Genomic DNA, 20,156 nt, shown 5'->3' with positions numbered 1-20,156 from the left:
GGACGGAGACCGAGGCACCGAGAAGTAGTTCAGGAAGAGAGAGAAGAGATTCAGAGACTTAAAAGGAGAAAAAGAACAGGAGGCGGCCATTCCCAGAGACCGATAAACAGACGGACCCAAGGAGGTGGAGGATAGAGCCCTCTTCCCGGTCTGGCAGGAGTCTCCCCTCACTTTGAATGGGGCCAAAGAGGTCCAGCCCACTAGGCCTCTGGGGAAGGGTGTCCCTGCGCTACTGGAGAATCTCCCCAAGGGCTCAGCTGGGAAACACCTGTCCTTCAACAAGAGGATTTACTGCAAACTTCAAGTCTGGCTTGTTAGAAAGCAGAAGACTGTCTACTTCCCAGGTATGGAGCCCAGGCCCCTGAGGCAGGAAGGTGAGTTCAGGCTTGTCCTTTTTAAAAACACAGGCCTATGAACAACCGGCTGTAGGTTGTTGAAAAAATCAACAACCACCCCAACCCAGCCTATTTAGAGAAACTGAGGAAAGGAAGACTTCCTGACAGGAAGGCAAAAGTCAAGAGAGGTGGCGTGGGGCTTGTTTCCAGGGGGCCCATGCCTCAAGATACCCCTTTCCTTTGAAATAAACATGCCCCAAAGAAGCAGTACCCACAGTATGCGAATGAATTCAGTCAGATTGTTTTCACCTAGCAACTAGCACAGGGCTGGCTATTCCAAGCAAGAAACCTTTGGACTGTGGTGAGGGGAAGGAGTTATTTTCTTACTTTTGGAATCCTGGGAGGGAGGCCTGGGGACTTAAGGCAGTGGTGGTGGGGGGGGGGGCGGCTAGGGTTGGTGGGACCAAGATCAGGGAAGTGCATCTGGACAAATTTAGGCTTTTTAAAGTTTTGACTGTGGCTGACTGGCTTACAGCCCAGGAGAGAAGGAGGAAACTCCCTTTTTCTGCTTCCTCTCTTTCCCCTCTCCAGTAGGGAAAGGTTTGCTCCCTGCCAGGAGCCAAGCTCTGGGACCGGTGCACGTTGGATCACTTTGGATCTATTTCTGGTCTATTTCAGATTCAACAGGTCTTCAGGGAGGGACTGTCTCTATCAGGCAAGATGAAGGTGCACATTCTATTGATCAAGTCTCATTACAGTCTATTTGCTTTGGTCACGTCTGTTATTTCCACTTGAAGAGACCTCCTTGGAAGCAGGGAACTCATCTCAGTTTCCCTCCTGTGGAGTGTAGCCCCAAACCACAGGATATACTCATGTTGGGTGAAAAATGAATGAATGAACCTCCTTATTCAACAAATATTTATTGAATACCTACCATGTGTCAGGCATTGTTCTTGGCACTGGGAAAACAGCAGTAAACAAAACCAAGGTCCTGCCCTCATGGAGTTTACGTTCCATAGAGGGGGTTAGACAATAAACAAAGAAGCAAATACAATAAGTCAGATCGTGGTAAGTATTATGGGGAATGCTATGAACTTCACCAACTCTTCAAGATGAGTATTATCTCTTTTATAGATATAGTAAGAAATTATACTATTTTATAGATGTAAGAAAGCCAAATTTCAGAGGCTAAGTGACTTGGTCAAGATGGAGAAGCTGGATTTGAGTTGCTTTTATGGGTTAGCCTGGAAAGCTGGAGAAAATCTTGTCTGGGCTCCAGGCAGGTGGACAAAGGCCCGCTCAAGGCAAGGCCATGTGTGAAAAAGGTGGTGGTTTGTAAACACTGAGCAGAAACAGGCGAGAGCTCTATTCCCTTGCCAGTTCACTCCTCTTCACCCACCCAATCCAGGTTCTACAACCTTACCCAGCAGTTGTTTGAACCTAAATTTGTCTCCTTCCTGCCTCTTATCTTAGAGGAACTAAATAAAGCAGAGATAAACCTAAGTGTTTTACTGAGAAGCTACTATGTGCCAGGCACCTCACCACACCGATGTCATTTAAGACTCGCAACTCTGTGAAGTTAATAGAAACACCTCCAAGTTTTAAGTAAGTACGAAAATTAAATGAGTGTTGATTGCAGTATTATTTATAATGGCCAAAAAGTGGGAGCAACTCACATGTTCATCATCTGATGAATGGACAAACAAAATGTGGTGTACCCATACAACGGATTATTATTCATGCTACAACATGGAAGAACCTAGAAAACATGATGCTAAGTGAAAGAAGTCGGGCACAAAAGGCCACTTATCAAATGACTGCATCCATACGAACCATCCAGGATAGGCAAATCCATAAAGGCAGAAAGTAGATAATGGTTGCCAGAGGTTGGAGGAGGAAAGGTTGGAAGTGGCTGCAAGTGGATACGAAGTTTCCACTTGAAGTGATGAAAATATTCTGGAATTAGTGGCAATGGTTGCACAACTATGTGACTATATTAAAAACCACTCAATTGTATGATTTAAAGGGCTATCATAGTATATGAGTTATATTCATTTTTAAAAAGAAAAAACAAAAACCGAGACTTGGTCAGACGAACAAACTTGCCCAAAGTCCCACAGACAGAAGAAGATTGATCTGGTTCCCCAAATCTGAATTGTTTTCCCTGTATGAGGCTGAGAAGTATGGAGAGGGGTGCTTCTGCTTCCTTTGAGGCTGGATTGCAGTGCCTTGATCCTTTTCGTGATTAACTACAGTTTTGTCTGCTGCAATTAAAACCCTCTTATCTTTAGGACAACTTACCTTTGCCACCCTCTCTGGCCTATGCAGGAACCTCCTGAGTGTTCCTGACACTCTCCCCGTTCCTCCCTCCTTCCTCCTCTGGCTGAATCTTTCCAACACCTATGTCTTTCTGACCTTTCCTATTCCACCATTTAGGCATCTATCTTACTCACCTCTTGGACTCCTCAGATCTGGCACTAGTTGGCCAGAGTCCCTGGCGGGAGACCTCACCAGCCGAAGGTTGGCAGAGGTCACAGCTGCCTAGTGGCCTCTTCAGACTGTCAGGAGGCTCTTCTCATCACAAAATCCTGCAACCCAGGGACATCTTGACTTTCCCCGGCCCTTACAGGTGTTTGCCTCACTGATCTTTTCCATACTCCCCTTCGCCCCCCCCCCCCCACCTATCAGAATCAACTTTTATCCCAACCCAGTTCTGCGTGCTGGCCTTCCCCAAGATGGGGTTCTCTGTGTCCAACTTGTTTTCCAATAGGGTCGTTGTTTCCACCTTTGTTTTCCAATAGGATAGTTGCTGAGAGCCAGGGTACCCTTTCAGCCCCTTCTTTTCCTAGGAAGTTGAGACAAGAGGGTCAGGAGTTGCTGGGTTCTGGCCCCCACCCCTCCCAGAAGCAGTGTCACCTGAGGTCAGAAAGTTTTCGGAAGGGGGTGGGGAGGAGACATGAGGGACTTACCTTCCATGCAGCTTTTGTGTTTCCCCAGTGTCGGCCCTGTTAGGAAAGAGGAGGAGAGAAACCAATTTGACTATAAATTGTATACACACACACACACACACACACACACACACACACACACAAGGAAAGAGGAGGAGAGGGAGAGAGAGTAGGAGCACACAGCGCAGTGATGTCCCGGCACCTTCAGTCACAGTTATTATCTCGTGTCATCCTCCAATAACCCTGTGATGTGGCTTTTGTTATCTCCATTTCACAGATGAGAAGGCCGAGGCACTGAAAGCTGGGAAGGGACACAGACTGGACTCAAATGCTGTTTTTCTGACTCCATTCATTACGAGCTGGTTTCTCAACACCAAACTCGGTAGCTGTGGCCCTCGCTTTGCAGGAGTATCTTGCATGTGTCTAGGTGAGTTCCGGCCCTAAAGCCACCTGGTAACCACCCCCCAAGCGCCTTCCGCTCCCCTCTCCCCTGCCTCCCCTCTCCCCTGCCTCCCCACTCCCCTGCCTGCAGAATGAAGAAATGCCTCCAATTAAAAGAGAAGCAGCTGGGGCTGGGGCTGGGGCTGGGGGAGGAGGAAAGGGAGGGCTCAGCCCTAGAGGGCGGCCCCTTTGGATCCCACACGGCTCCCTCCCCCCTCTGGGAGAGACCCCTGGGCCAGGGGTTGTACTTTAGCTTAGGGGTGTGTGTGTGATAACTTAATTACTTTGTGTTTGTGGGACTGTGTGTCCATGAGGGGAAAGCCAGATGTGAAAGTGTGCGTGACAGTGGGGGCATGATCGCCTGGGCATGTCTCTGAGGAATACTTTTTAAAATGTACCCAACAAATACGTATTGAGCGTCTATTATGTACCAGTGTTAGGCTGCTGGGATTCAACTGCAAGCAAAACGCATGTCTGTGAGGGGACTAGGGGACAGGAGGGGAGTCGAGGTCGTTTTTACAACTGTATTTGCCTGTGATGCCAGTGAGTGTGTTTTTTGTAACAGATAAGAGTGTGTCCCTAACTGTTCCCGTATAACGGGCACATATGATGGGGTGAGAGCATCCGTCAGCTACTGTGTGAAAGTGAGGGTGTGATAATGGTGTGTGTGTGTATGCATGCTCGTGAGTGTGTGTATCTGTGGGAGAGATGTCTTATTTTCTAGTGTAGTTGTCTGGGAAATGGCCATATGCGGGCCTGTGGGTGTGGAACGGGGGAGACAGGATATGGCCAATCGATAGTTCGCAGGGAAAGGGTAGAACAAGATGAGAAATATGTAAGGGGATGTGTAACATGAAGCAGTGGCAGTGGGGCCATTGGGATCTGGATTTCCAATACGGAAGTTTCTGCCTTGCTCACCTGCCTCAGGGAAGGAGCGGGGGGAAATGGAGGGGCAGGCGCAGCTGGTGACTTGAGGACTTAGAGACCCAGTAAAGGGCACTCCACCTCCAAGGTGTGTGGGAGGGTGTTATCTCTAGGTTAGGGAAGGAAGGAGTGAGCAGGTCAGGCTGGTTCCAGCTACACGACTCAGTGATTTCTCAGGGTTGGGGGGGGGGGGCGGTCTGGGGCCAGCCCCAGGTGCTCCTACCCAAGTCCTTAAAGGAATAGGGACTGAGGATCTCTCCAACATGGAGGGACAAGCATCCATTTATTCATCAGTGGAGGGACCACAGACAGATTGAAGACAGAGAAAGATAGACCTTTCCTGCTAGAAAACATACCTCAGCTGTCACCTGGGTTAGGAGCCAGCTCCTTACCCCAAAGCCTGCTTGAACAACGGGGTCTTAAGTCTAGGCCCTGCCCTGTAGGGGTCCCCTTCTTGGCCTCTATACAAAGGCAGCTGTTGGCCCATCACCTCTGGGCATGGAGCTAGGACCTCAGGCCTCTCTCTGACCAACTTTCCCCCAAAGGAAGCCCAGAGACCCTCAGGTCCCACCATCCAGACCCATGCCGGTGGCAGAGCAGATCTTTGATGCTAAGTCTTCTCTCAGAATGCCAGGATGGGGAAAGGGTTGGGCAGGGTGTGGGCTGAGGTTCGGGGCAGAATAGCGCTCTGTGACCCTGCCATCCGTTGACAGCTCCTGAAGGGCTCCCTGGGCACCAAGTTTAGCTTCCCACCGCTGGACCCAGTAGAGCACCCCAGCCTGGGACCCAGGACCACAGGTACACCCCAGCATGCCGACCCTCGGCCTCTGTCCTTGGCCCTGCCCAGCCGACAAGTGGGTCCATGCTGATCCGAGGAATTTCCGAAGGCAGAGGGTCCTAGCCAGTCCCTGGGTGTGCTGAGTGTGGTGTGGGGGAGGGAGAAGGAGCTGGGGAGTGCCAGCTTGCTGAATGGGGGGCCTGGGGGGGCCACCACCACCTCCTAGAAACCTACTCCCTGCACCCCAGGGCAGGGAGCAGGGGGGGACAGGGTGGGGTCTGGCAGGCTCTTCAGGATCGGTGGGCCAGACCTCTGGGTGTTCTGTCGCTCCGGCCCCTCAGTCAAGCTGAAAATGAGGGCGGCTTTCCGGCTGGGCCACGAACCTGTAAGCGGTCAGATCTACCCAGATTTCTGGCCTCAGTTCAGGTCCTCAGCCCTCCTGGGGCATACATTTGGGCCGCAGAGGAAGGGCGGGTGGAGACCTCCCAGCTCCGGAAACCCGGCCCCCTAGAGGGGTTCAGTCCTGGGCTGCGGCGGGGAGGGTCTTGCGGTCACCCATAGGAGCTTGGGCCACCTCGGCTTGGACAGGTCTGGACATTTCCGCGGGCGCTCAGGGCACGTCGGAAGCTGCAGGTGCTCCCTGAGCCGCAGCCACACTGCGCTGCGAACGGAAAACCTGGCCAGTGACGACCGCCGCTCCCGCTGAGAAGCCCTGGCCGCGGCACCTCTGCGCACCTCTGCCCGCACCTCTACCTCCGCGCTGCGGCTGCGCCCAGTGGGCGCCGCAAGTGTCCTCCGCGTAAATGAGTTGAGCTGGAGTTGGGGTTTGAAAGGAACTGGCCAAGCTCCTCCTCCATCAGAAAACCCCGCTGCGGGAGGCAGGGGAACGGATTCCGCCTGGGAGACCCAGCTGCTGTGGAGGAAATGTGTTCCACGCTCTGTCCCGACTGCATATGGCCCCCGCATATACACGAATGGTCCCCGGCAGACACAACCAACACCCGAGGCCTTCCAGATTCAGCGTTGGAGCAGATCCAGCACCCTCTCTCTCAGGCTCACGCTCACAGGTCCACACTCACCCTTGCACACACACACACATACACACACACACACACTCCCGTGTGCAATTCTGGCAGCTGCTTGCAAGGAAGGCCTCCTTCACGCCTCCACACACAAGTACACACGGATGTTACAAACACCGCCTTCCACCCAGATCCCGGACTCAGATAAAAACCACCTCCCTCCCTTCGGGTGCGCACTCTGCCGGCCACCGTGGGCCCACAAGCAGCCACACAGCTTCCCAACTTTTCTGGGGAGGCCAAAGGCAGGGAGGGAGGGGGCGGGGGAGCCGCAGGTGCCAGGAGTTGGGGTGGGGGTGGCTAAGGGGGAGGGACTGTATCCATATGTATGGGTTCCGCGCACAAAGAGCAGCTGCCCTAAACTGAGCCCCGCGGGCCCAGAGTTGCTCCGAGGCGGCAGCGGCCCCGCTAATTGAATTAGACCGGCCAGGCCCTGCCACCCGCGCGCCACCCGCGTCCGCTCTGCCACACGTCCCTGGCCGCCGCAGGCGCTGGTTGGGTGCCGAGGGACGGGTTGAGGGAAGGAGGCACCGCCGCCTGAGCCCCTGCCCGAGGCGTCCTCTCCCCCCGGAAATAATCCCATTGTTCTGCGGGCTGCGTGTGGCACTGGGCGGCAGGGATCCCCAACTGGACTGCGACGACGCTGTGATTAATGGGACAGCGGGGAGGGAGCGGACGCGGAGGGGGGGCGAAGCCCTCCGCCCAGCCCACCCGTCTCCCTGGTTCTCAGCTGCCTTCTCACTCCCTGGTTTGAGGGCCCCTTCCCCACTGGAGTCTGGGGTCTGGGGAAGTGAGCGCAGAACCGGGAGGCAGGCCGACGGGGCCACTGGAAATTAGACCAGTTGGATGTCTTAGTGAGGGAGGCAAGGCGGTGTGGGCAGGCACGGCTGCATGGGTGTGTAAGGGCATTGAGAGCTGTGAATCCCTCTGCACTGAATGGGGTGCTGGGGGGCGGTGTATGAATGTGGCTGAAGTGTAGAGTGTGGGGTTGTGAGATATGAAAGGGGTGTGCTCCTGCCTCTGGGGGCCATCCCAGCCCCAAGGCCAGGGAGCTGTGCTGAGCCTCTGGCACTTCCCGGGGTCCCCAGGAAGTGCTTAGCTGGGCACCTGCCTTCTCTCATAATGGATTTCCAGAAGCAGCCTCACCCGAGACCCCAGCCCCAGCCCCACCACCAGCAACTGATGGTGTGGCTCCTGATCGAGGCCTCCACCTCCCTGCCCCCACCTTTCTGGATAATGCCTTCTGAACACAGGCATCCTTTCGTTCCGCTCTTCTCCCACTCAACGTCCTCCGCACCTCCGCTGATCGGGTCTTTTGAGGTCTGGCTCGTAGCGCCCTAACCACAGAAAGCTTCCCCACACGTGGCTGGGAAAGAACTCCACTGCCCAAGATGGCCCTCACATCCCTGAGGTAGGAAGCACGTCTGCATGTCTGTCCCGCTCTAAACTGCAAGTGCCTGGAGGCGCACCAGAGTCCCAGCTTGTCCCCCAGCACTCATACACGCCCACAGGCGCTCTCAGGACCAGTGAGTCCTTGTTGGTGGCTCCGCCCAAGAGCTGTGGAGACCGTGGGCACACGGCCATGCTTCTGAGGTCATGGCGAAGTTCACCTCCTTGCCTCCTTCACCCAGAAGCAGGACACACGGTACTGGCCCCAAGTGGGTGTCGGGTGGGGGTGCCCTAGGGACCGAGCCATGGATTCCTAGGAGGGTGGAAGAGGACTCCCACCTCAGGGGACCGAGGGCTGCAGCAGGCTTTGGCCACCCAGTGGTCAGCACTGATACTGAGACCCTGCCCCGGCAAGGACCTCTGGCCCTCAGGCTTCCTGCCTGATGTTGCCCTCCACCTGCCCACTGAGCTCTGCCAAGCCACCCAGGTTATGCAGTCAAGGCAAGGTCCCCTAGAAATCCAACGAGGGTGGGAGCGGGCCAAAGCTAGGGCTTCAAGCCCACCGGAAGGGGTCAGTGCATCTGGCAGGGACCAGGACCCTCTGGAGGAGTAACACCAAGGACAGCGGTGTGGCTGGCGTCTCCACCCACACCCCTTTGCTCTGATACTCAAGGCTCTGGAGAGGCGGTGGGGGTGGGGGCTCTGGGCCAGGCTGGGCATCCTGGTAGGGCACCCTGAGAGCGCTAGGCGCCAGCACTGCCCACCCTCTCAGGCCCAGGGCCAGGCCTCCGCGGCCCTTACTGTATTTCCCGGGACTTTTACTGCAGCGCCAAGATGAGCAGTGACATCCCCTCTCCCCTTTCATAAATATTGCATCTTTGCAATGCAATTACAGGAGACGGAGCGGCATGAGCATTTACTAAATAAGATTATGGGGTAATGCTAATGCAGTTTATGTCTGCGCTCTGACACCAGACAAACTCCCTATTAATAACCTCTCAATGAGGCGCGAGGCTCAGAAAGCAGAGCCTGGGGCTGCCCAGGGCTGTGCACTAGCTCGGCATGGTCACAGCATGGCCACTCCATGCTGGGGGGGGGGGGGTGGGGGCTCCCGTGGCTCCCACCCTCCTCTCTGGGCCTCTTGGCTTGGAGTTCCTTCCACACTCCTTAGGAGGCAACCTTACTTACCCTCCAACCCTCACGCCCAGAGTCTTACTGCCACCCCAGCTTCCTCCACTTCCCTTCTTTTTCCTGGCTGGCACCTCACCCCTCTCTTTGGAATTCACCCTGCTGGAGAGGCCCAATCCCCCCCCACCCCCTCACACCCTCACAAAGGACATGCAAGGCACATTCTTCTCTGGCTTAGAAACCACTCGCCATTGCCTATAGGAAAATCCAAGCCCTTTATCCCACCATTCAAGGCCTTCAACTTGCGGCTTCATTGGTAGTACCCTCCCCCAATCCCTGGCTACCATTCACCATTTTGTATCAGTTGAGACAAATTCTCTCACACCTTTCCACTGACCGCCATCTCCTCAGTGCAATGCCCTGGCAACAACCATTTCTCTCCTATCCCAACCACACACACACACACACACACACACACACATACACACACCCTACTCCTACTGTATGTTGGGTTCTGTGCTGGGCGTGCAGCCTGCTTAAGATTCTCTCTCTCCCTCTCCCTCTGCCCCTCCCTTGCTTACACATGCACATGTTCTCTCTCTCTCTCTCTCTTTCTAAAAAAAAAAAAAATCGAAATCATACACATGCACATGTTCTCTCTCTCTCTCTTTCTAAAAAAAAAAAAACAAATAAAAATCAAAAATAAATGTGTATCAGAACAGATCGATTAACTTCTCTGGCCCTTACTTTTTTTGTTTATAAAAGGGGCCCAATGGACTCTGCCTTCTATTTCAGGAAGCCATTGTCAGAATCTTCCTATTTCATTGGCTGTAGCTCTGCTTTACCATCTTTCTTACTGTATTAAAATTTGTGTAAAATGTTTGTCAGCCCTACTTGTCTGGGAGCTGTTGAAACTCAATGCTGTCGGCCCTGCTCAGTTACCTGAACCAGCCGATGAGCGCCTGGGACTAGGAGAAACCCTTCTCCTGGCCTCCTCAGTTTTCCTCCTCTTGGGGCCTCTTTAAGGTCCCATTGAGAGGATAGGGCTAAAGCAGTAGAGACAAGTTCTGGAAAAATAGAACATCAGTGCAGCAGGAAAATGTAGGCAGGATTTCAAGGTCAAGGGAGCCCGTCCCCTGCCTCAGGCCCTGGTGCTGGCTGGTCATTAATGCAGCCCTGGGTTCTTTTTGGCCTTCAAATAAAAAGATATTTCATGCCCAAGGGCCTCAGTAATGAGGAACCAGGGAGGGGCTGGGTAGCCTGCAGGTTCAGCAAAACCTTCCCCACCTCAGAGGCCTCCCCCTCCTTCCTCCCTCCTCCTCTGTCTCTCTGAAGTCAGCGAAACCTTTCAGCAGCTTCGGGAAGAAGAAGCTTGCCTTTGGAGCAGGGAGAGGGATGAAGGGTACCGGCACGGCCTAAAGAGGCCTCCTGGAGCCTCGCTCCTCTGCCCTCACCTCTCTACCAAGGACAAACCATCTTTACCTAGAGAGGCCAACCTGTGGGGAAAGGCTGGGGCCCAGGGCCTGGAGGATGGGAGCGGGGCAGTGCCTTACCATACTTTCCAGTCCCTCACCCCTGATTACTGGGGCTAGCGCATACTTACCACTAACTCTAACCTGCCATTCCTGCCCTGGGCTACAAATGACTTTGCTGAGTGCTGCAAACCTGTCTGAATCTGTCTGGGGCATTTCGGACTTACCGCAACATCCCTTTGCTTATTTACGAAGCATTAGGCTTGACTCTTTTTTTCTGTTTTCCCTTTCTCTCTTACCTGTCCTGTCCAGTCTCCCTGCTGAGTGTTTTCTTAGTGCTCTTGGTCTGGGAAACTTCCTAACCAGCACCTTTACCCAACTCGTAGGTTGTATGCGCACAAACACACATGCAGACTGAGAGGTGCGTGCAGACCTTTACTCTCAAAAATACACAAAGTCCTGAGCGTAACATTAACCCCCCTCTCCCATGAAGTCCCGGATCCACCTGTGCAGACAGACAGGCACCTGCGCTGTCCCCACTGAAATGCCGTCTCCCACTGTCTCCCATGCAGAGAAGTATACAGCCACATAGGTTAGCATGTTCATGCAAACACAAATCAAATACTCAACCAATCAACATGCCAAGCACAGTTTCTGAAGTTGGTGCTGCCATTGAATCTTCCAGAGTTTTCCGGGGATCAAACTCTGGAAGATTTGATATCTATTTCATTCTTTATTTTGTTAAGTTCATTTTTGAGAGAGAGAGAGCGAGCGCTCGAGTGAGCGAGGGGCAGAGAGAGAGGGAGAGAGAAAGAATCCCACGCAGGCTCCCAACTGTCAGTGCAGAGCCCAAAGTAGGACTCAAGCTCACCCGATAAGGGGCTCGGACTCACAAACCATGAGATCGTGACCTGAGCCGAAGGTGGATGCTTAACCAACTGAGCCACCCAGGCGCCCAGGAAGTGCCTTCTTTTATCCTGCGTGGGAACTCGGTATATTTAGGATCATATATGCTCAAGGGTATCTGGGGCTTGTAGAATTGTATGACGGTATTGGTAAAAACCACTCCCCACAAGGTACCTGAGCTATGAGTCATTCCGGAGGACCTGAAAAAGTAGGAGGAGCGCACATCTGAACAGAGGGATGCGGTCTACTCATTGGAATCCGAACCTGTTCATCCTGTGCACTCTGTAAATTAGGTGCGGATCCTGAGGCAGGAAGTAGGAAGGAACCCGGTTGGCGGGCTCCACAGGGCGTGGACTTTGAAACAGGAAAGGAAGGAGCTATCTGGGCCTCTCTCAGGGAGTGGCCCTCAGTTCCAAGAAGCACAAGGTAAAGCTAGCACTTATTTTGGGGGTGACTACTTAGGCCCTGGTGAAGCCAGGCCTCACCGTGGCCAGGAAAAGCAGTGGAGCTGTACCAAAAGGGTTTGTTTCCACCTCAGCGTACGTGAAGAAGGCCATTCGTGGCAAAGAAAAATGGACTAGGGTAAAAGGTGGGAGCTTCAGGAGGCTGGGGAGGAGGGAAGTATAATGGAAAGACCAAAGACACTGATGTTGGAACAGGATTCAAATTGTCCCCGTGCTCCGCTAGCCGTGTGGTTTTGGGCAACATGTTTAGCCTCTCTGATCCTCGGTTTACTCCTCTATAAAATGAAGATACGCCACCTACTTTGTTTGATTGTGGTGAAGAATAAAAGAGATGAAAATACCTAAAAGTGCTCAGCCCAATGGCTGGCACATGGCAGGATCCAACGGATGGGGGCCGTATGTGAGAAGAAAGTAATTAGAAGGCCAACGTAAGAAAGTCTGAAACGCAGGACCAGAAGGTTTAGGGCCTTCCTTTCCTGAAGGGGATTTGGGCTGCTGGGGCCAAGGCAGGACCCAGAAAAAGAAGAGTGGCTTCAAGTTGAAGTGCCTGTACCTGGTCAAGTGAGCAGAGCACAGTGGTTAATAATCCAATGCCAGACGGCCCGAGTTCAAGTTCTTCTAGCTATAAGACCTACAGCAAATTTCTTTATGGCTTGATTTCTTTATAAAATGAGCATCATAATAATAACAGGATCTAGCAGGGTGCTGGGTGGCTCAGGTGGTTAAGCGTCTGACTCTCGATTTCTGTTCGGGTCACATCTCAGTTTTGTGAGATCGAGCCCCACATGGGGCTCTGCACTGACAGTGAGAAGCCTTGCTTGGGATTCTCTCTCTCCCTCCCTCTCTGCCCCTCCCTCTGTTCACATATGCGTGTGTGCCTGCTCTCTCTCAAAACAAATAAACGCTTAAAATAATAACAACAATAACAATAACACCTATCTTGTGAACTTGATCTGAGAAGTAAATGAGTTATTATTTGTAAAGTGCTTAGAATAGTACCTGACATGGAATAAATGCCCTACGAATGTATGCTCAATCAATAGAAACAAACCAGGCTCACATGCTGACGGGGAAGCTGGTCCCGGGGACTCAGTGGGGCAGCCACACACCAGAGGCAGCCTGCCTCTTTGGCTGCATGATCAGTGATCTTCAGAACCCTGTGCTTTCGAACTCCAGTTTTTGTCCTCCCGTGGCTGTGGTTTGTTTACTTTAGGAACAGGTTACCCTTGAAAGTTTTCAACGTGCTTGAGGGTTTGTTAAGGGAAGAGTAGACATTTCTTTATATGTTGCTGGTGGTGCTGTAAATTAATCCCGTCCTCCTCGAGTGATGTAACAAAAACCATGATACTGTTCATATCCTTTGATCAGATAATCCCACTTTTGGGACCATATCCCAGGGAAATAAAAAAAGCAATTTGTACAAAGATGTTCATAGGAGCACCATTCATAACAGCTCAACCTTGGAAGCAGCCCAAACACCCAACACTAGGGTAATGGTTAAGCCAGCTAGAAAGCTGCTTCACAAAGGAATAGCACACAGCCATTAAACTGCTAACGAGGGCACAGGTAAGGAGTGGGACGTGCCGTATTCCTAGGGGAAGATGCCAAACTGTAAAAATGTCAGAACTCCCTAAGAAAATGTACAGGCTCAATGTCCTACTAATCAAAAATCAAAGCAGACATATTCTTGTATTAAAAGTGGGGCGCCTGGGTGGCTCAGTCGGTTAAGCGTCCGACTTCGGCTCAGGTCACGATCTCACGGTCCGTGAGTTCGAGCCCCGCGTCAGGCTCTGGGCTGATGGCTCAGAGCCTGGAGCCTGCTTCCGATTCTGTGTCTCCCTCTCTCTCTGCCCCTCCCCCATTCATGCTCTGTCTCTTTCTGTCTCAAAAATAAATAAACGTTAAAAAAAAAATTTTTTTTTAAATAAAAGAAAAAAAAGATTCGGACATTCACATGAAAGAGTAAATAGGTGGACATATCAAATGTTTCTTTTTTTTGTTATTTTTTAGTGTTTATTTATTTTTGAGAGACAGAGACAGAGCGTGAGCGGGGGAGGGGCAGAGAGAAGAGGGAGACACAGACTCTGAAGCAGCCTCCAGACTCTGAGCTGTCGGCACAGAGTCTGATGCGGGGCTCGAACCCATGAACCGTGAGATCATGACCTGAGTCGAAGTCAGACGCTCAACCCACTGAGCCAGCCCCCCCGGGTGCCCCACGAATACCTTCTGATCTGACTCCTGAACCTGGCCCTGCTGAACTTCCCTGCCTCCAAACCAGACTGAGACACCTCCTACCAGCTCCCTAGAGGCCAGACTGCCTAGGTTCCAATTTCAGTTCTCCACTTAAAAACTGGGCGATCTTGGACCAGTAGCTTAACCTCTCTAGATCTCAGTTTTCTTATCTGGAAGGTGGAATAAGAGTAGTACTTATATAGAGAATTATTGCCCTGATTTAATCAGTCAACTTACGGAAACCCAGAGAACAGTGTCTGGCCTAGAGTAACATCTCAGTAACAGTTGGTCATTCTTTGGGTTGGGTTTGGGGGAACTCTAAAGGGAGGAGGCAGAAAACTGTTTAATTTCTCTGATGCTTATGTCTTCCGGGTCTCTGGTTGGTTTTGAAGCCTAGGGCACCTGGCTTTCTCCTTCATCTCAGCTGACGAAGCAAGAGAGTCTTAGCCAAGAGGGGGCCCTCCGTGCAGACCAAGAATCCAGTGCTGACACACAGGGCTCAGCTGCCTCAGATTCTTCCAGCCTGCGTGCCCTCCCTACCCCAGCCGGGGAGTTTAGCCCTGCCCTGCCCCCAGGGACTAAGACCAAGTCAAGTCTCTGTCATGGATTTGGGGAAAATGGGCTTTGTGTTTAGGGGATAAAGGAGGGCCAGGTTCTGAGCGCTTGGCTGCAGGCGATGTCTCACTGACCAGAGGCAACTTCCCCAGCCGAGGACTGGCCCCCATGCTGGCTCTGTCCTCCTTTTGCTCAGCTTCCTCCAGAGATCACTCTCTCCAACTGAAGACTGGAGCTCCCGCCAGAAGTTTCCAGGCTTGCAGGAAAATGGGGGTGCTTTTCTTGAACTGTCTCTGTGTATTTGTCTTGCTAAGTCAGGCCCAGATGGGGTGATAGGGCTGGGAGGTGGAGTGGGTCTATTTTCTGTCATCTTTCCCTATATGTCCCTCACACACAAACCTGGGAGTGTCCTCATCTTGTGGTGAAAATTTTGTTCATTGCTCTGTTTGACTACACTTGATCTTAGCCAAAAGGCCAAGAAGCAATGTTTATTGCTCTGTTTTCTTGTTATCGTCACTTTTGTTGTAATTAGCCAAGGTAAGACTTCCCAGAACCGACTTAGTGGCCACTTAGTGTGGCCCCTAGGAGGAGCAAAGGAAGTGACTACTGGGTCTGTACAGGATAGAGAGACATGAGGGCAGGGATCTTTGAGAGCCAGATTGAAAAACACTTTGTTCTTCTAGGGACTAGACCAGGTGAACCTTTAGTAGCCAAGGTGGCTACAGAATGAAGTGAGTGTCAGCCCTAGGGAAGGGGGGTTGCCCAAAGGGTCAACTGCAAAGAGTAAACAAGGAGGAGGCCTGGAAAGGGCTGAGGATCCTTCCTGACTCCCCAGTGAGACCAGCCCCATGTATGTGCTCAAAGAGTTTTGAACCCACACAGAGTCAGGAGGTTGACTACCAAGAAACCTTCCTGCCTTCATCTAGCCATGCGTGTCTTCACTTATCTATCCATGTAGCCCACTTCGCTGAGCTTTGTTCTAAGCCAGGAACCGTGCCTGCTATGTGAGAGCTAGGCAGGCCCCTTGGGAAAGGGGTTGGGGGGGCCTGGGGGGCAGGCCCAGCAAGTCCCTTACTTCTGTCAAAGCCAGAACCAACCACTTCTCAACCTTTCTGGGATTCCAGTGACTCTGTAGTTTGTCTGCGTTTGTTTGTTTTGTTTGTTTTTTTGTTTTTGCTCACCCCTGTTTGCCTGTAGTTCCTGGTGATTAGAAAAACAAGCAAGGCAAAGCCTTAAACATGAGAAAGGGGACCTGTGCTTGTTTCAGAGCCCAGGAGCGGAAGAGGCCTGGAGAGGTGCCAGGAGAGAAGAGTCCAGGGAGGGAGAGCCTGAAGTCCGAGCCTTCTTCCCCATCCCACCCTCCCCAGTGTCCCCCACCCCACCTCCTTCCAGATCCCCGGTTCCTCTCTCTACACCCCTTTAAACATCCCCCGGCATCGCGCAGTTTCTCACGTCCCCTCTCCCTCCCCCTCTGGAGTCTGGCTTTGAGCCTTGGGTGCCGGAGGACTTGGGCTGGGCCTGAGCACCCCCCCCACTCATGATCATTCGTCCTGGGATGAGCCCTGGCCTCCAGGGGTCAAAGGTGGCAGCTTTATTTACTCCCAGTCAAGCTCTCACTGCTCGGGTGCTTTCATCATTTTGTTATAATGGAAACAGCCCGATGGCCACAGGCGCCTTGGGAGACCGTCAGCCACCTCCCTTCTCCCCCCAGCCTCCAGACACACAGACACTTGTATCCCTCCAATAAGGGCTCGGATTTCTCAGCAAAGTACAGCTTTGCTCTTACGACAGTTTTCAGCTGTCGGCGTGATCACATTCCTCTGTCTGTTTAGAGCCTGTGCCAGAGAGGCTGGGGGGCTGGCCCGCGTGTGAGAGTGGGCACGAGTGTGCGAAATGGGTACGGTGCGCGAGTCTGAGAGTGCGTGGCGTGAGTGTGTGTTTGTGTGTGAGAACTTGCACGAGTGTGTAGACGCGTGAGGTTCTGGGTGTATTTGTGTACGCGCGCGCGCGTGTGTGTGTGTGTGTGTGTGTGTGACAGTCACGGAGGTGAGCCTAACGGGAATGCGCATATGTGCGTGAGAGCCCGGGCATGTCCGTGCTGTGCGTGTGCATACTCGTAGCAGAACCTTATTCACATAAGCCGGCCCGTGTGCATCTCCACGTGCAAATATCGTTTAAGGATGTGTCTGCACAACATGGATAGATCTCAGAACTATAATGCTGGGCAACAGAAGACAGACAAAGAAGGTAACATACTCTGTGATTCCATTCATATAAAGTGTAAAAACAGGAAAACCCATGTTTGGTGTAAGAAGTCAGAACAGAGTATTGTGCCTGGAAAGGGGGCCCGAGGGCATTCCTGGGTACTAATGATATTGTACTTTTTTTAAATTCATTTTTAAAAAAATATTTTTTAACGTTTATTTATTTTTGAGACAGAGAGAGACAGAGCATGAACGGGGGAGGGGCAGAGAGAGAGGGAGACACAGAATCTGAAACAGGCTCCAGGCTCTGAGCGGTCAGCCCAGAGCCCGACACGGGGCTCGAACTCACGGACCCTGAGATAGTGACCTGAGCCGAAGTCGGACACTTAACCGACTGAGCCACCCAGGTGCCCCTTTAAATTCATTTTTGAGAGAGACAGAGATAGCGTGAGTGGGGGAGAGGCAGAGAGAGGGAGAGAGAGAGAGAGAGAGAGAGAGAGAGAGAGAGAGAGAGAGAATCCCAAGACGGCTCCACACTATCAGCCCAGAGTCCGACGCTGGGCTCGAGCTCACGAAACCACGAGATCATGACCTGAGCTGAAACCAAGAGTGGGATGCTTAACCGACTGAGCCACCCAGGTGCCCCAATAATATTCTACTTTTTGATCGGGATGCTGTTTACATGTATACATATATGTGTCCACTTTGTAGAAATTCACTGACCCCTATACTCATATATAATGAGAAATCATAAAGTACATATATAATTTTACTGGCTGAATATGTTATAATTCAGTGAGACATTGGTCCAAGAATATCTAACCTGAAGACCGTCCCCTGCACACCCCCCCCCCCGAGTCCCTCCCACATGCCTGCGTTGCTCACCTTCTCCAACTGGCCCCTCGGCCTGCTTTCCCTCCTCACCCCCCGCCCCCCCCACCGGCACACACACTGTCTGCGTGTGTAAGAGGCCTATGTCTCTGGGTTGCCGAGATGCCTGCTCGGATCCCAGCTCACCTCTGGGCTTCTCCCCACAGCCCTCCTTTTCACTCCCATCTCACCTCTTGGTCTCTCCCCGAACTCAGTGACTCCCTTGGAAGGCAGTGTCCCTGAAGGCAGAGCAAAGATGGCGGAAGATTTGGCTTCACCCTCCGGGAGCCCCCAAGCTGACGTTCTGGGTCTGGACAGGCCTCCAGCGTGCACACCAGTGTGGAAGGTCAGCCACGCTCCTGCAGGACAAACGACACATGGGAGGGAGTGGGTGACCGCAAGGCATTAGTTAAGGATGGCCTTTTATGAAGGAAAACCCTTGAAGGTCTCTCTTTGAAGACCCCAAAGGTGAGCCTTGGCTGCACTATTTAAGCTCCCAGAATCTGGCTCGTTAATCTGTAAAGGGAGAGAAAGCACTCTGGTTTCCAGCACTGTCCCTGTGGTTATCTGTGCCTGAGTGTCTCTTTGTGTACAGGGCTGTGTGCACATGCCCGCAGGTGAGGCGTGTGACTGTGGGTATGCTTGTGCCTGTGTCACCAGATGGGGTCCTGTATGATTTCATAGGGAGGGTGCTCCTGTTCCATGCAGGAGGCAGGATAAGCATATCGCATTCCAGATCACTTTGCCCCGTGATTCTCACAAACACTTCCCTGCCACATGTCTCAATTTGGGGTTCAGAACTTCTGATAGAAATCAGAGCCGGGACATAGGGTCTACACTGGGAAGGGGGTTATGGCTCCAGAGAAGAGGGGGAGCCTGGCTCGACTCTCTCATCTTTCTCCAGGTTGGGTTTATTCACTCCCTCCCAAGCTGGCGCCTGGCATGGCACCCTGAGAAACCTGGCCCTGTCAGCTCCGTCCCTGGCCCAGGGCCCTCCCCCAAGTCAGAGCTCCTCCCACCCTCTCCCAAACCTGCTCAACCCGCCTGGTAGGCCAGCGTCTCCCAGAGGTGCCTCTGGTGCTCCCTGGAAGGGGGGGAACAGGCATCCCACCGTCATCAGGAGAGGCAGCAAAAGTTGCAGCAATGGGGTAGGTGGGAAGGCAGGCTGACCCCTTCGGGAGGGGTTGGGGAAATTAGGCTGCCAGAAATTGCCTCGATCCTTCTCCTGACCTGAGCTCGCTGCACCCCCTCCCCCATGGTCCCTGGTCCCTCTTTCCTGCTGGCCAGAATTTTCCCGCTCTTCACCACCCACCTTCAAGGGCTCGGTCCTCCCTCCTGGCTCAGCTAACATCCAATCTGAATGATCCAGGGGGGCAAATGGGGCATTGGCCTGGAATGTCCTAGAAGCACAGAAAGCATGAGAGCTAGATGTGAGTCATCCCATCCCTCTCCAGGGCCCCCTTGAGGACAGGCCTGGGCTCTGGATCTCAGGATCAGCAAGCACCCTAGATCCCTGCAGTAGGTGTGTACAAACAGACCGGAAGGGGAGACCTACCCAGCCGTCTCCCCTTCCTTGATGGAAGACAGGCTGAGACGGTGGCTCTTCTTTTAAGAGGTTCTTCTTTTAAAGAACAATTTGTTGAACACTTACTATGTGCCAGGAGCTGTTCAAAGAGTTTTATAGAACTCAGCTCATTTTAACCTTCGTAGCAATCCTATAGAGCAGGTACATTCCTTATCCCCCTTTTAAAGATAGGAAGACTGAGGCACGGAGAGGTCACATAACTTGGTCAAGATCGTATCTCCAGTAAACAGAGGATTTAAGATTCAAACTCAGGCAACAGGGCTGCTAAGCCTGTGCTGTTAACCATCCCCTTATAACATTTGCATAATTACCCTTAAGTATATATACACCTCCTCATACTTAGGCCGTCTCACATACATAATTGTGCATAGAAACATATCATTACCCAGACGCTAATCACACCTAACATCTATACAGCAATTTATTTACAAATCGCTTTTACACCTAGATACAATGCCCACTGAAAGAGGGATTGTTGCCCTCTTAACCGTTAACAGACGTCAATTAAGGCTGCCACTTACTGACTCAACTTACCACTAACTGGCTCGGTTATTTGGCTGGAAGCGGTTTATCCTCTCTTTCTTTCTTTCTTTCTTTTTAAAAAAATTTTTTTTTAACGTTTATTTATTTTTGGGACAGAGAGAGACAGAGCATGAACGGGGGAGGGGCAGAGAGAGAGGGAGACACAGAATCGGAAGCAGGCTCCAGGCTCTGAGCCATCAGCCCAGAGCCCGACGCGGGGCTCGAACTCACGGACCGCGAGATCGTGACCTGGCTGAAGTCGGACGCTTAACCGACTGCGCCACCCAGGCGCCCCTCTTTTTTTTTAAACGAAAGTAAAATGGG

At 52.3% G+C, this 20,156-nt stretch overlaps 1 long non-coding RNA gene across 2 annotated transcripts; it reads left to right on the top strand.

The window, feature by feature from the left end:
- Nucleotide 1: 1 nt before the first annotated feature.
- On the top strand, nucleotides 2-18,281 carry LOC123576975. 2 transcript variants are annotated; one of them, XR_006701665.1, is made up of 3 exons: nucleotides 2-344; nucleotides 3,561-3,710; nucleotides 17,941-18,281. It is a non-coding gene; the product is annotated as an uncharacterized LOC123576975 (long non-coding RNA). The 2 variants fall into 2 exon arrangements; XR_006701666.1 differs by lacking the exon at nucleotides 17,941-18,281 and adding an exon at nucleotides 5,362-9,545 and having other exon boundaries at nucleotides 2-374.
- Nucleotides 18,282-20,156: the final 1,875 nt, after the last annotated feature.

Source organism: Leopardus geoffroyi, chromosome D2 (assembly GCF_018350155.1).
Source record: "Leopardus geoffroyi isolate Oge1 chromosome D2, O.geoffroyi_Oge1_pat1.0, whole genome shotgun sequence".
NCBI lineage: Eukaryota > Metazoa > Chordata > Mammalia > Carnivora > Felidae > Leopardus > Leopardus geoffroyi.
This window is presented reverse-complemented; position numbering and strand designations above follow the sequence as displayed.